Genomic DNA, 13,291 nt, shown 5'->3' with positions numbered 1-13,291 from the left:
ATGTTTTGAATTAGCAGACCACACAACACTTGCTTGAGCAAGCAAACAAGAGAGCTTAGAGGGCGATGCTAAGGAAAAGGATGGTGAATAGGCAACGGCAGGAACTTAAACAGAAAGTAACGTTTCAAGAGCCTATTGCAGATTGATGGTAACTGGTCATTAGTTTAAACCCTACTTCCAGGATACCCACAGCAACAGTAACTTCAGATGGATAACAGATTTTTTAGCATTTCTACTGAAACCTCCTTTCACACAGCAGGTTGATGTCCGCGTAAAGCTTTTGTCTGAAAAGGGAATTAACAGTACATTAACTGCCCCTGCTACTGTGGAAGACAAACACAGTTTTGAGTATGGCAGCTGTTGGAGCACTGCGGTACAGATAACACACAGATACTCTCTCAGTGCTCACACAGGCAGCTCCAACACCAAACCCTTCCAGCATGCAGCGCTCCCGCCATGATGCACTCGACAGACACGGTTCTTGTAAAATAGCATGTCTGTGGCTGCTGCAAATAACCGACCGAGACATCCTGCAAAAGTAACAGCAGCAACTGTAGATAACAAGTTGTGACACCTTTCAAGAACCTCACAATTTTAGTTACTGTTTTTCAAAGTTCTTCTTTTATTTGGGGGGGTGGGGAGGCATGTCCCCTTTTTTCTCTTGTATAGATACTGAAGGGAATATTTTGAATGCAAATACTGAGAAAACCCACAAAGCACATTATTCTTGCAGAATGTGTTGTTTACATTTTAGTTGTATCAGTGAAACCAAACCATGACACACAACCAGCACTCCCCTTTCACAAAGCATCCTGGGCCACCTGTTTCCAGCAGCCCAGAGGAGCAACAGCAGGTCCACAGGAGACGGAGGAGCCTTATGCATTTTGCTTTTCATTTAAGATGTTGAGCGCACCTTCTGAAACTAGGTTCCTCCCCATTCATGGGCAACTTTAAAAAAAAAAAAAAATCCTGATCAATGTATGACAGATGCACAGCTGAATACTTGTGTGCTTGCATGCTGGGAGGGAATGTGTGTTTCAGCGGGAATCCTGCACTGAGCCCTGAGTGGCAGCATGCAAGCCCAAGCACAGGAGAGAGACCATCGCTTCTGCCACCCCAGCCCTTCCAAACAGCCATCCTGGTGGCTGACAGTTCTCAGTACCACTTGCCCTAGCAGCAGGCTTTGCCCTGCTGCAGCCGGACAGACTGATGAGCCTGGGTTCAGGCCGTCAGCCAAGTGGCTGTGAGAGCTGCTGGTGGGCAACTCCACCCAGGACAGAAGCACTGCCCTCAGCACACTGCAGCACCAGGAAAAGGCACTGCCTCAAAAACACATCTTGCCCCCTTGCCCTCCACGTGCCAGGACGCAATCCAAAGCTTGGGAAGCAATGGCTTAGGCAACTATATGAACAAAACAATTTACTTGTACCTTTTCCTGTCTCTCATTTTGTAAATGTCAGTGTGCACCTCTAAAAACAGAAACATCTCAAAGCTTTCTTCTAAGTTGGATAAGGATGTTTCCTTAGAAAATGTCTTTTGATACATTCTTCTCAAACCAGAAGATATAGGTGGGAGGAATAGAAAATCTGCAGGATTTCATTCTTAATTGCAGTTATGTAGGTTGATTTAATTTTGAGCACACTTCCATAGGTATCCATTCTGGCTTATGTTAGTTAAACATACCTCTGCTAACAAACTCTGGCCAGGGTACACACCAATAAAGGATAAAAAAGGTCCTGTCAACAGTAGAACAACAACCCAAAGCACTCCAAAGCTTGTATGTCAATATAGCAAATACTCAGAGCCCCACAGGAGAGAGAGCTCCTGCGTGGAAGGCGGCTCTTCCTCCCTGTCCACCAGCTACAGCAGCAAAGTACTAATCACCTTCTAACTTTAGGTACCACAAAATGGGACAAAGGAGGGAGTAAAAGCTCTAGATGTAACCCTCCTATCCACTCCTTATACATATATATACACATGCTATACATACATGCTTTGAAGAGCAACAAACCTTACTAAGCCAACCCTCCCAGCTCTCCCCACGCAGACCAAGCAGGGCTGTGCAGAGGCATTGGGGTTTGCCTCAGGCTGGGCAGAGAGGAAGAACAGCACACAAGGAAGCCTGGAGAGCAACTCTGGAGCAAGCACAAGGCCTGCTGCTTGCCAAAGCCTTCAGGCCTTCGCTGAGGATGCTGCTACCAGCTAGTGCTGCAAGCGCAGCCTCCATCCTGAAAGCCAAAACCCTCATCTCATGCCGCTGGGGGAGAAGGGCAGATAATCACAGTCAAATTTATCACAGACCCGTTTCAACAGTGACACGGTCGGAGCAATGACTGAGGCATTAGTAGTTAGCAGAGTGCCACCAACAACTGCAGCGTCAAACATCTAGAAGTTTGCTTTTCTTTTTTAATGCCCTGTGCCGATGCACGGGTGATCAGATAGCACCCTCTAAGACATTAACTCTTCAGTTGTACCGTTTAGAGCACACTATTTATTTGTGTGCTGCCACTGAGCTGTCATAAGTATGCATATTTATTACCAATCTTTTTAAAATTAGCATTAAATTTTGACCACACAGACAGTCTACTTCCCGTTTGCAACAATGTATTTTATTCATCCTTTTCCAAAACTAAAAGCCACAGAGGGCAAAGAGAGGGACGGCACTGTGCAGAGCTGCTCTGCCGTCTGCAAGAACTGTTAACAAAGCCCTTTGGACTTCCCACAGTCACTGTGCTGGGGATGGGGAGATTTGCTCACCAGGAAAAGAGGGATCTGCAGAAAGCCTGCATTAGGAATCCCAGGTCTTCCCATTCCTTCCTTGAACATCAAGAGTACTGGAGAGGGCTCCCTAAGTTAAACTGGCTGTCTTTTCCTAGTTTCTTACCGACTTTTAGCGTTCTTGAGCATCAGAGGCATCCTAAAACTAAGCAGAAAAAAACAAGTCTGCTCCTTGTAGTTATTTAGCTGACCGCAGGCAGCTCAGGGACAGCCTTCCTGCAAGCGGCTTCTTGTCCATTAGCACATTTTGACAAATACATACGAGAAGTTCAACTTGTTTGTGCTGACTGGAGTTAGTCTTCTAAGAATAAATACAGCGATTACAGAGCGAGGACAGAGTTACACGTCCATACAAACACATCTCCAGTTAAAACCTTCACCCCACAGAGGATAAACCTGTCTCCTGCCAAGAACCCAAGGCAAGCAAAACTTCACTGGAATAGGTCGCCAGGGAAGTTGTTGAGGCCTCATCCCTGGAAGTGTTCAAGGCCAGGCTGGATGGGGCTTTGAGCAACTTGGTCTACTGGAAGGTGTCTCTGCCCACGGCAAGGGTTTGGAAGTAGATGATCTTTAAGGTCTCTTCCAACCTAAACCATTCTATGATTCCTCTTTCTGAAATAGCATTGCTGTTATCAGAGTCCAAAAAAAACCAACCCCAAAACATGCCTGCTGATCTCGGCACAGAAAGGCTGCGCTGGGTGTGCAGGAGCCAGCACAGAGCCCAGGCACACACACAGAGCGCCCAGGGCGCCGGAGCAGCACCGCAGCCCTGGGGGATGACATGCTGCCCAGCACAATGAGGGTGGGCACCACACTGTTCCTTCTCCTGCATGAGGCCAGAGCCAGGCCTCAAAATTTTTCAAACTATGGAAAACTCATCTGAAAATTACCCACTCTGCTGCCACAGTATGAGGCTTTACTTCCATGAAAGACTTCTTTACCAAAAGAAAAAAAACATACCCAAAAAAATCCCCCACAAAACATATGCTCCAGCTCAATCTTCTTTAGAGCCTTCAGCTAACTGCAGACTTATTAAACCTCTTGTTAATTTGTCCCAGTAGTTAAATTGCACTAAAAGGTTACACACTAATTCACAACCTTCGGCTACTGATTTCCTTTTAACCGCTGCAAATTGCATATCATTGTGGGTAAGTTTAAGGTTGCCAAGATTGCAACAAGGCCAGAGAGTATATTTCAATAGATAATCCAACATCAGATGTTTTGGTAGGTATAATACTCTACAAAGGCTGTATTAAAAAAAAAAAAAATAAAGACCAAAAACCAACAGTGCATCACAGTTGTCAGTGCATCATTAAAACCATTTTTAGAATTAATGGCCTTCTTTCTCCCCTCCCTCACCGATTAGCATGGCAAGAAAAAGAATGAGGTAAAACCATACCCTTTGTTAAATAGTGAATCTACTGTAACCTGAAAATAACTGATTATTCAACTAGTCTGAGGCTGAGGTCAGTTTACAGAAGACCATCACGCAGCAGCTATGGCAACACAGAGCCACCACGCTGCACTGCCAACTGGCAATGGGAATCAGGTAAGAATAAAGAGCGAAGGAGCAAACAGCATTAACCTGCTTTCTTAGGGCCACCGAAGCAGAATTAAAGCTCTTACAAGGAGGGCTCTTCAGTTTAACACAGCATTTCTGTGTATCAAGGGACTAGAGATGGAGAAAAGTGTGGAAGAGAGACAAAGCACATGACACAACTGAACTTTTACCTAGAGGGAGAAAACACCTACGCAAATAAACACACATACAAAAAAAGCCAGCCTCTCCAAAAGTAACCATACACACAAACTCATAAGCAGAGATCCAAGAGCAGTGAAAAGACAGTTGCACATCCTTTCCCAAATGAACCCCACCATCTCAAGCCACCTGCCCAGGTTCCCAGGCAGAGTTTGGGGACCAGCCCAGCCCACACACCAGCTGAAGAAGTCAAGCAACAGCTGGGTTAGCAGGCACCTCACTCGGCTCCACACTAGCCAAGGAAAGCTCACACAAACTGTACCATCAGCAGAGGTGTGGTGGGAGAAGACAAAGCAGCGCCAAGCAGCTGAGGGGTAGTAACCAATTCAATTTTGCAAGCCAGCAAAAGGTTGCGTGTTTACACCCTCACTTGTTTTCGAGACATTTTCAGCAAGCTTTCTGTGTGTATCCTTTGCAGGCTTCTGCCAGGTCAAATGGAAAACACTGGGCTCAGTTATTGAAGCTCAAGTGTGCGGAGGAGTAATTACCAAAGCTCCACTGGACAGAAGGATTGCATTCTTGTATTCTTCAAATGCCACCACCCACTAAGAAATCATAATAAAACTCCCAGAAAACTTCTATGCAAAGCCAGCAAACACCGTGCAGAAGTAAGCCTGCAACTGCATAGCACCAGTCTCAAAAACTCCGTCTGCACCTCTCAAAGTACTATGGTACAATGACGCTTGAATTCTGCTACTGCTGCCACCACCAGTATGGCTTTTGGCACCAACATAGCCAAGTATTAGTTGAATTTAAAGCTTAAATCACACGTGAAGGTTGAGATAGAGGCCACAGGTACAATAAGTTCCAAGAAGCCTTCCTGTGCAAGACTGACTGGCAAATCACACACCTTCCCAAGCTAGAAAAGGAAACCCCAAGACACAATTCCCGCTTCAGAATTATTGTGAGGCAACACAGCACATACAATGCAGCATTCTTTCATAAATATTTAATGTCAACAATATACATGTTTATTAGCTGATTTTAAAGCACTTCAAAGTTTAAAAACAGATGCACACACTATACTAACAACAATATCGGTCACCTTACCGAAGCATCATGCCTCAAACTTGAAGTGTGAGCAGGCACACTCTCATTCACGATCTGAACAGCAGCTTTTCTGCCATTCGTTCCACCCCCGCCAAATGAACACATTTGACACTTACTGAACAACCTTACCAGAGGTTAAATAAAATTTTACATTACTTTTACAAAAACATTTTAAAGCTGAAGCTTTAAATTCAAAGGGAAAAAGGCAAGTTCTTAAGTGTCTTGTCCCTCCCGTTTGACTGAACAATGATGGTTTTCATGTGTTTTAAAATAAAGTGTATATAGTGAGTATACTCATGACAGTGAGCACAGGAGGATGTAATATAAGTAGCCCTGAAGAAAGGGTTTTACACCAAAATGAATAGATTGAGATTCTGAAACACCAGGCACCATCCTGTGCATTCAGGACCCTTACTCCACTCAGCAGATAGGCTTCTACAACCCCACGATCTCCCTAGCATGCGAAGCAGAGTGCTCCAAATGGCGTACCTTGTTTGCCTTACTTTGTCTCACCTTTCCTATGGCCCTGCTCACTTTTGTTGCTGCTACCAAGCACTGAGCAGATTTTCTTGTAGGGCTATTTTATTACTAGCTTAATTTTGTTCTCAAGCAACAACAGGGTGCTGCTGAAAAGCGTGCCTCCTTTCTCTCTGCAGGACTGTCAACACCAAAAGACACTTTAAACTCACAAAGCTAATACTGAGGCAAGTTGTATTAAGCCTGTTTAGAGGTATACTTCAAAAAAAAAAAAAGTATTTATAGGTTGGTAAAACTCCAATACAAATAAAGGGGGAGGAGAAGAAAAACAAAACAGAGAAACAAGTTGTATGGCAGTTGTAATTCGCTAACACAAACGCAAGTGTGCAGCCCTCCAGGCTCTTTGTTACTCTGCCTTCAGCTTGCCCTAGATTTAAGCAGTTCCCTACAATACCTATATTCAAACAGACATCAGACCATGTTTATTACCAATAATTTAATATCTAATTGTAGTATTCACACACAGTTATACTGCCCTATAAACTTTTTTATTATTTATGCGCAGGTCCCCCATTCTAACTGTTTAAGATGGTTGTATGAATGAAGCATTATACAATTGCATTGTTACTTTGCCTTTTTTTTTTCTTACCTTTGTAACACGATCACAGAATTAATCCATTTTTGCTTGTTTTGTTTAATCTGCTGCTATGTGCTTTTGTTTGATGGATTTTAAAAATCACTTTGAGCTCTGACACATTCTGCTCCCTATAACAGAAGTTTGTCTCAAAATCACTTTTTAATCACAACAGTACTTCAGATCAGCCATGGGGAGCCAGGGTGGGGGAAAAAAAAAGGGGATCCCCACGATAAAGATCTTTACAGCTTAGATTGCAAGATAAGCAAGGCAGTTTAAGAAAAGGATGGCAAGGTTCAGAAACAGAGCCTTCATACAGGTGCAATTAAACTGTTTGCAATGTTACTTAACAACACAAAGCCCAACAACCTATGTTTGGTAAAACTTGTGCTACTGGATGTATGTGAGGCCCTGGGTCATCAGTAAGTTTGCAGATGATCATCAGTAAGTCTGCAGATGACACCAAGTTAAGCAGGAGTGTTGATCTGCATGAGGATAGGGAGGCTCTACAGAGAGACTTGGACAGATTGCATTGATGGGCCAATGCTAATGGAATGAGAGCTTCAACAAGGCCAACTGCCGAGTCCTGCACTTGGGCCACAACAACCCCATGCATCGCTACAGGCTTGGGGAAGTGCGGCTGGAGAGCTGCCTGGCAGAAAAGGACCTGGGGTTTCTAATTGACAAGCAGCTGAACACGAGCCAGCAGTGTGCCCAGGTGGCCAAGAGGGCCAATGGCATCCTGGCTTGTATTAGAAATAGTGTGACCAGCAGAAGTAGGGAGGTGATTGTCCCCCTGTACTCAGCACTGGTGAGGCCACACCTTGAGTATTGTGTCCAGTTCTGGGCACCTCAATACAAGAGAGATATCGAGGTGCTGGAGCGAGTGCAGAGGAGGACAACAAAGCTGGTGAAGGGCCTGGAGAATAAATCTTATGAGGAGCGATTGAAGGAGCTGGGACTGTTTAGTTTGAGGAAGAGGAGGCTGAGGGGAGACCTTATCACTCTCTACAACTACTTGAAAGGACATGGTAGAGAGGTTGGTGCTGCTCTCTTCTCACAGGTAATTAGTGATAGAACAAGAGGGAATGGGTTCAAGCTGCAGCAGGGTAGGTTTAGACTGGACATTAGGAAAAAATTCTTCACAGAAAGAGTGGTCAGACACTGGAATAGGCTGCCCAGGGAGGCGGTGGAGTCACCATCCCTGAATGTGTTTAAGACTCGTTTAGATGTGGTGTTAGGGGATACGGTGTAGGGGAGAACTTTGTAGAGTGGAGTTGATGGTTGGACTCGATGATCCCAAGGGTCTTTTCCAACCTAAATGATTCTATGATTCTATGATTGAAAAGTAGCTCTGGGGCAGACGCAGCCAGACGGCCACAAAAAGTCAAGAAGCGACATTACCCAGCAGTTTTTAGAAATCTACTTTAACCCTAAATCCTTTACATGCAAATAACCGCCCCCAGCCCTGCTGTTTTCCACCTCCTATCTTTCTCACCAGTTGCCTCCATATACTCAATTACTCTTCCTGCAAACAACAAAAACCTCACTACTATTCACGAATAAAAAAAAAAAAAAAACAGCTCTCAAAGTAAGTCACAAGGCAGTCTTCTCACTCCCACATGATCATCAGGTGCTGTCACACTAACAATCTTGTACCTCCCATTCCACCATAATTAACTTTATCTTCCTTGCCTTATTCTACCACTGAGCTATACAGCTGTCAATCTGTTTTTTGACCCTCCATCAGGAAGGTCAAAATCAATGAGACAGGCCACCTCATTGCATCCCAGTACAATCCCAGTGAAGTGAGTATAAACCCCTACCAATGCTGAAAATAAATACTGCATGCCCACCACTTTGTCTCTTGCATGCAAGACCAGCAGCTGGGACAGAGAAGCAGCAGGGAACAGGACATGCCCTGGAGCAACACCAGGTGGGACCACTGAACTCCTCCCACCAGCACACAAAGGCAGGTATGGGCAAATATGAGGGAGAGGACATCATCACAATAAATCTAACTTGTACTTGTCCCTGAAGTGCTGTTTCAGCAGCCAGATAGACCATGACTCATAGCCACCCCCCAGCACAAGGTTTCTGTCTAAGCTCAGCTTGGCCACAGAGAGCTTTGCCAGCTCCATCTAACAAACAAGCCCTGAGAAGTACCCAGGGCCTGTTCCAGCCCTCGCTGCCTCCCCTGGGAACTGGATGGAATTGCTCCAACACAATTCAAACTCTGCATTTCAGTATTTGGTAGAGAGGATGAGGATGACAGTAAAAGGATATGTGTTCAGCTGTAGACAGCAAAAACTTTGTGACTACTATGGGAACAGCCAGAACTCCTCTCAGTTACTATCATGACCATTCATACAATTCCCCACGCCCTCAACAGCCAGTTCCAGCCAAAAACACGAAGGTCACGCTAATGATGTAGTTGGTTTGCCATTTGTTCCACTGCTTCAGAAAACCAGTCTCAATAACAGCCTACTTCCAAACTACAATCACTGCTCCAACCAGGAAGTTTGCTGGGAAGCCATGCCAGAGCAGCAGTGACGACAGGAGGGAATTCCTCACATCACACTTCTGAGCCACAGCATCTGGCCATCACAGATCCTACAGCCCACCCATCCCTCAAAGCCGAAGGATGGATCACAGGCACCATGAGCAGATCACAGAGCTTATTTGTATGTTTTCCCCTCACCTAAATACCATCTTCTGTTAGAGAACAGAAGAGCCAAGAGATTTGTTATTATTTGGGAGGATATAAGGCATGGTCAGGTTCTGCTGCTGCTGGGGAGCAGGAAGGTTCAAGCAGCAGCAGCAATGCCAAAACCATGGAGGTCTTGGTAGATGGAAATGGAGAAGGTGAGCGCTTCCAATCTAGCCTGCTGCTTACAGAAATCACATGGGCTCCTGCATGGATCAGGAGTTTCACAGCACCAGCCAGGCCTTTTTTCTGAAGGTAAAAAGGTCACAATTCACCATTAAGCTTCATGGATAATACCACTACAAAAATAAGGAAGTTTGCATTTCATTTGCTTCAACTTGCTCTACCCTAGAAGCTCCCATTCCATCATACTGGCAGTAGCCTATAATCACAGCCAGCAGCAACAGACTTCCTTCATGATCTGTAAAAAACTTGATGGATATTAAATTCCACTCTGAAGAGTGCTGTATCTCCCTAAAAAAAAGGAAAACCAACACACATATCAAGATAATGTTAGAAAAGCTTGGTAAACATTGCAAGTACAAAATAGCAATCTCATCCTCAACAACCTCACAGAAGCACAGCAGAAGTGTTTCAGCACTGTCAACCTGAACAGAAGTTCTCCAAAATTATTTTGGAATAAGCCAAGTGTCTCTTAATATAACCCATCTTAGAAAACCTGCATTGCCAAGATCCCCTTCGTCAAAAGATCTTCTAGACAGCATCACTGTAATATCCAAGTACCTTCCAGCTAAGCGCTGCAGAGAGTTTAGCCCTCTAGAGTCCATCTCTCCTCCCTCTGGCACTGGAATAGTGCAAATAGCAGCAAATGATAGGCAAGGAAGGAGGGGGAGGGATGGATCACCGCACATATACATCCCTTGTGTCTATATACAAAATCCATTACAAAAGTGGAAGCTAGGCAGACTAGAACAACTGTGTGTCTCATGTTTGCATTAACAAGTTGTTGCCAGACCTTTGACTAGGATTTATGAACAACGCATGCAGGAAGTGGAAGAAAAAAAAAAAAAAAACATAAAGCAATTATCTCTTGTCTAAAAAGCTGGGCACACAGTGAGGAACTTACAGCACAGTACAAACAGAAACCACAAGGAAGCCATATACATGATGCTTAAAGGCTGAGCTAAGTTTTGATTTCAACAAAGCCAAGCTCACAGGAGCAAGCCTGGCGCAGCCACCCACACGGAACTGCACAAGCCTCCCCAGCTGGGTGGGGACCTCTTGCTGTGAGTGAAACTAAGATTTTCCAGCAAGTTCATGAAACCTCCACTATCCCTGCTCATTCTGCTAAGCAATTCAAACACAACTTTCACACTCACATACACAAGTAAGAAAGTACACAGGCAAGGAAGGAGACAGAAACATACAGGACATGAAAACATAGCTAGGAATTTCCAAGTTCAGACCTGGATCACCAGAAGAGACATAGTATATCTTGGACCAAGTAGAAAAACAATTACCAGCCTTTCTCCAGCAGAGTTGGAAGGAAACAGTGAATCTACCTGCATCTCCAGAATCCAGATGCCAATGTCCAGGCGTTGCATATATAGAAGAGAAACTGATGGATGTCAGAAAATAGCCACCCATGAGAAACCTTGGGAATTAACCTTACCAAGCACACAGATTAGCTGAACTCAACATCCATGAATAGTTATGAGAAGTGTTTGAGATTGCTTTTCATTTAAGATATCAGAGCTGGACAGAAAAGTTGGGGTGGGAGGATGGAGGGGAAGCAGGAAAGAAGTGGCAATAAATATTATCCCATGGAGGCTGGATGTCTGAATTCCCTCAGTTGTTTGCCTGAGGTGCACTCTTTCTTGTCTGTACCTACTACATGAAGTCTCTGACCACATGAAGCTAGCACTTAGCAGCCAGAATGTCCTCTCTCTGCCACTTCTGTTCTGAATCTCTCTCGCCTCTTATGAACCTTTTTCTGGATGACTCAGAAGATGTACTTTTAGCTCAGTTATGGCATTGCTTTTTAAAAATAAGAGAACAAGCGAGAATATATATTCTCCATATAGCATTCTTTCATTCTGGAGGAAAATATTCCAGTCGCAACCTAGAAAGCTGCCATTCAAGTCTAACGGTGAGTTCGGGGGGTGGGGGAACAACAGGGACAGACCAACCAAAAAACCCAAAGGACTTTAGGGCAGAATACACCAATTCTTATATCAAATTTCATGGTGGTTTAAAAAAAAAAATACAAACCACCACATTTCTACTAATTGTTATCATCCAAGGTTTTCTACAGTCACATCTCCTATATCCCCAATGCCCAGGAGCTTGCCGCGCACAGTCTGGATGTGACAAGGAGATAAATCCATCCCCTAAGAGTGGTCCAGCCATGTCAATGACATACTCTGAAGTGTGCACACATGCCCTTGTTGCTGGCTGCCTCCAAGTCACCCTTGTTAGCTGGGGACAACTCAGGCTGGAAGTGGAAAAGCTGCCTCTGCCACCAGCTGGTATGTGGGGGGTGCTCAGGACAGGTTGCAAGAATTCCCACCCCAGCACGTGATGGAGGGAGCACAAGCACGTGTTTTAGTATGAACAGAGGACTTACCATCCTCCCAAGCAACCGACTGGAAACGTCTCATTAGACAGACTTCTAACAAAAATCTCAGATCCACACACCACTGTATAATTATTCTCAACTTGAAAGGGCTGCATAATTTCTCAGGAATGTCACCATTTCCAAATGGAAGTCCCAGAAGGGAAATATATATGTGTCTATGTATATATGTGTGCACAGGCATATACATCTACATATACCTCTACCACTCTTAGATTTAAACATAAACAAAGATGACAAAAACCCAACCCCCATTGCATCTTGTTCCATCTTTTGAAAACAGTACCTTATTTTGTGGCTGTGCTTTTTGTATATCAGGAAGAAACATCCAAGCTAGAGGTGTGTAATCACATTTTTATTTACTTTGCCATTCATTTTTATGAGGGGGATGGGCAGGAACAGGAGCATTTTTTAAAATATGTTGTTCCCCGAGGGCTGAAACTCATTAAACCTATTTCTTCAGGAACAATCTTTTCTTCCCTGGAACTCTCTAATCTCCATTCCCCAACCCTTACAATAACTTCAGCGGGTACAACCCATCACCTTGTTTATCCTGGACTAACACATGTAGTATTTGGTATTTTATTTAAGACATTTCTGTCACTTAGCAGAAATCTTGTTACCTCTCAGTTAGTCACAGGGGACTCTTAGCTACCCAGTACCTGGTTATACCAAAAAAAATGTTATAGGAACATAATTTTTGAAAGTTCTACCTTCTTTCTATTTTGAAGGCATCAGACCCCATTTGTAGTCAGAAAACAGAGAAATGAGCAGAAAGTCAAGGTAAGCTTTTTGTATGTTTGTTTTCTTTTAGGATTTCTTTGTTTGTTTTCTTGAAGAAGACTAAGCTACAGTGCTAAAGATCAAGGGTCATCTTCCTGGATGTTCTTGCTATTTCCCCTGACAAAGGCACATATCTGAGTTATGGATAACCTGAACCTTACACGCATCTGTCAAGCCCAGGGTCTGTGACAACCAATAGTGCAGAAGAGAGGCAAAGATGACACCAATTTTACAGTTTTCCCTTCTGATTAAGAGAAAAGGAAAAAAACCTCCAACATTATTCTGCAGTATTAACAGGCCTGATCTGCAGAGAAAACAATTCCCTAAAGAAAAAAAAAAAATAAAATCAATAGCTACCATTGTGATATGATGTCCCAGAATTATAATTATAGCATTAAGAAGTCTTTAGCACTTCACATTTCAAGCCAGATGCACATCCTAAAGAACACCCTCTCTTAACAGGATAAAAGATCTGTTTGATATGGCAGCTCTGATGTTAGGAGTTGC

The 13,291-nt window shown here is 43.9% G+C and overlaps 1 protein-coding gene across 2 annotated transcripts in view; it reads right to left on the bottom strand.

Moving 5' to 3' along the window:
* UTRN (utrophin) overlaps nt 1-13,291 on the bottom strand; it is a 391,112-nt gene that overhangs the window by 356,605 nt on the left and 21,216 nt on the right. The window lies entirely within an intron of this gene.

This window comes from Chroicocephalus ridibundus, chromosome 3, assembly GCF_963924245.1.
Source record: "Chroicocephalus ridibundus chromosome 3, bChrRid1.1, whole genome shotgun sequence".
NCBI lineage: Eukaryota > Metazoa > Chordata > Aves > Charadriiformes > Laridae > Chroicocephalus > Chroicocephalus ridibundus.
The sequence above is the reverse complement of the archived record's forward strand: the minus strand, read 5'-3'. Positions and strand labels throughout refer to the sequence as shown.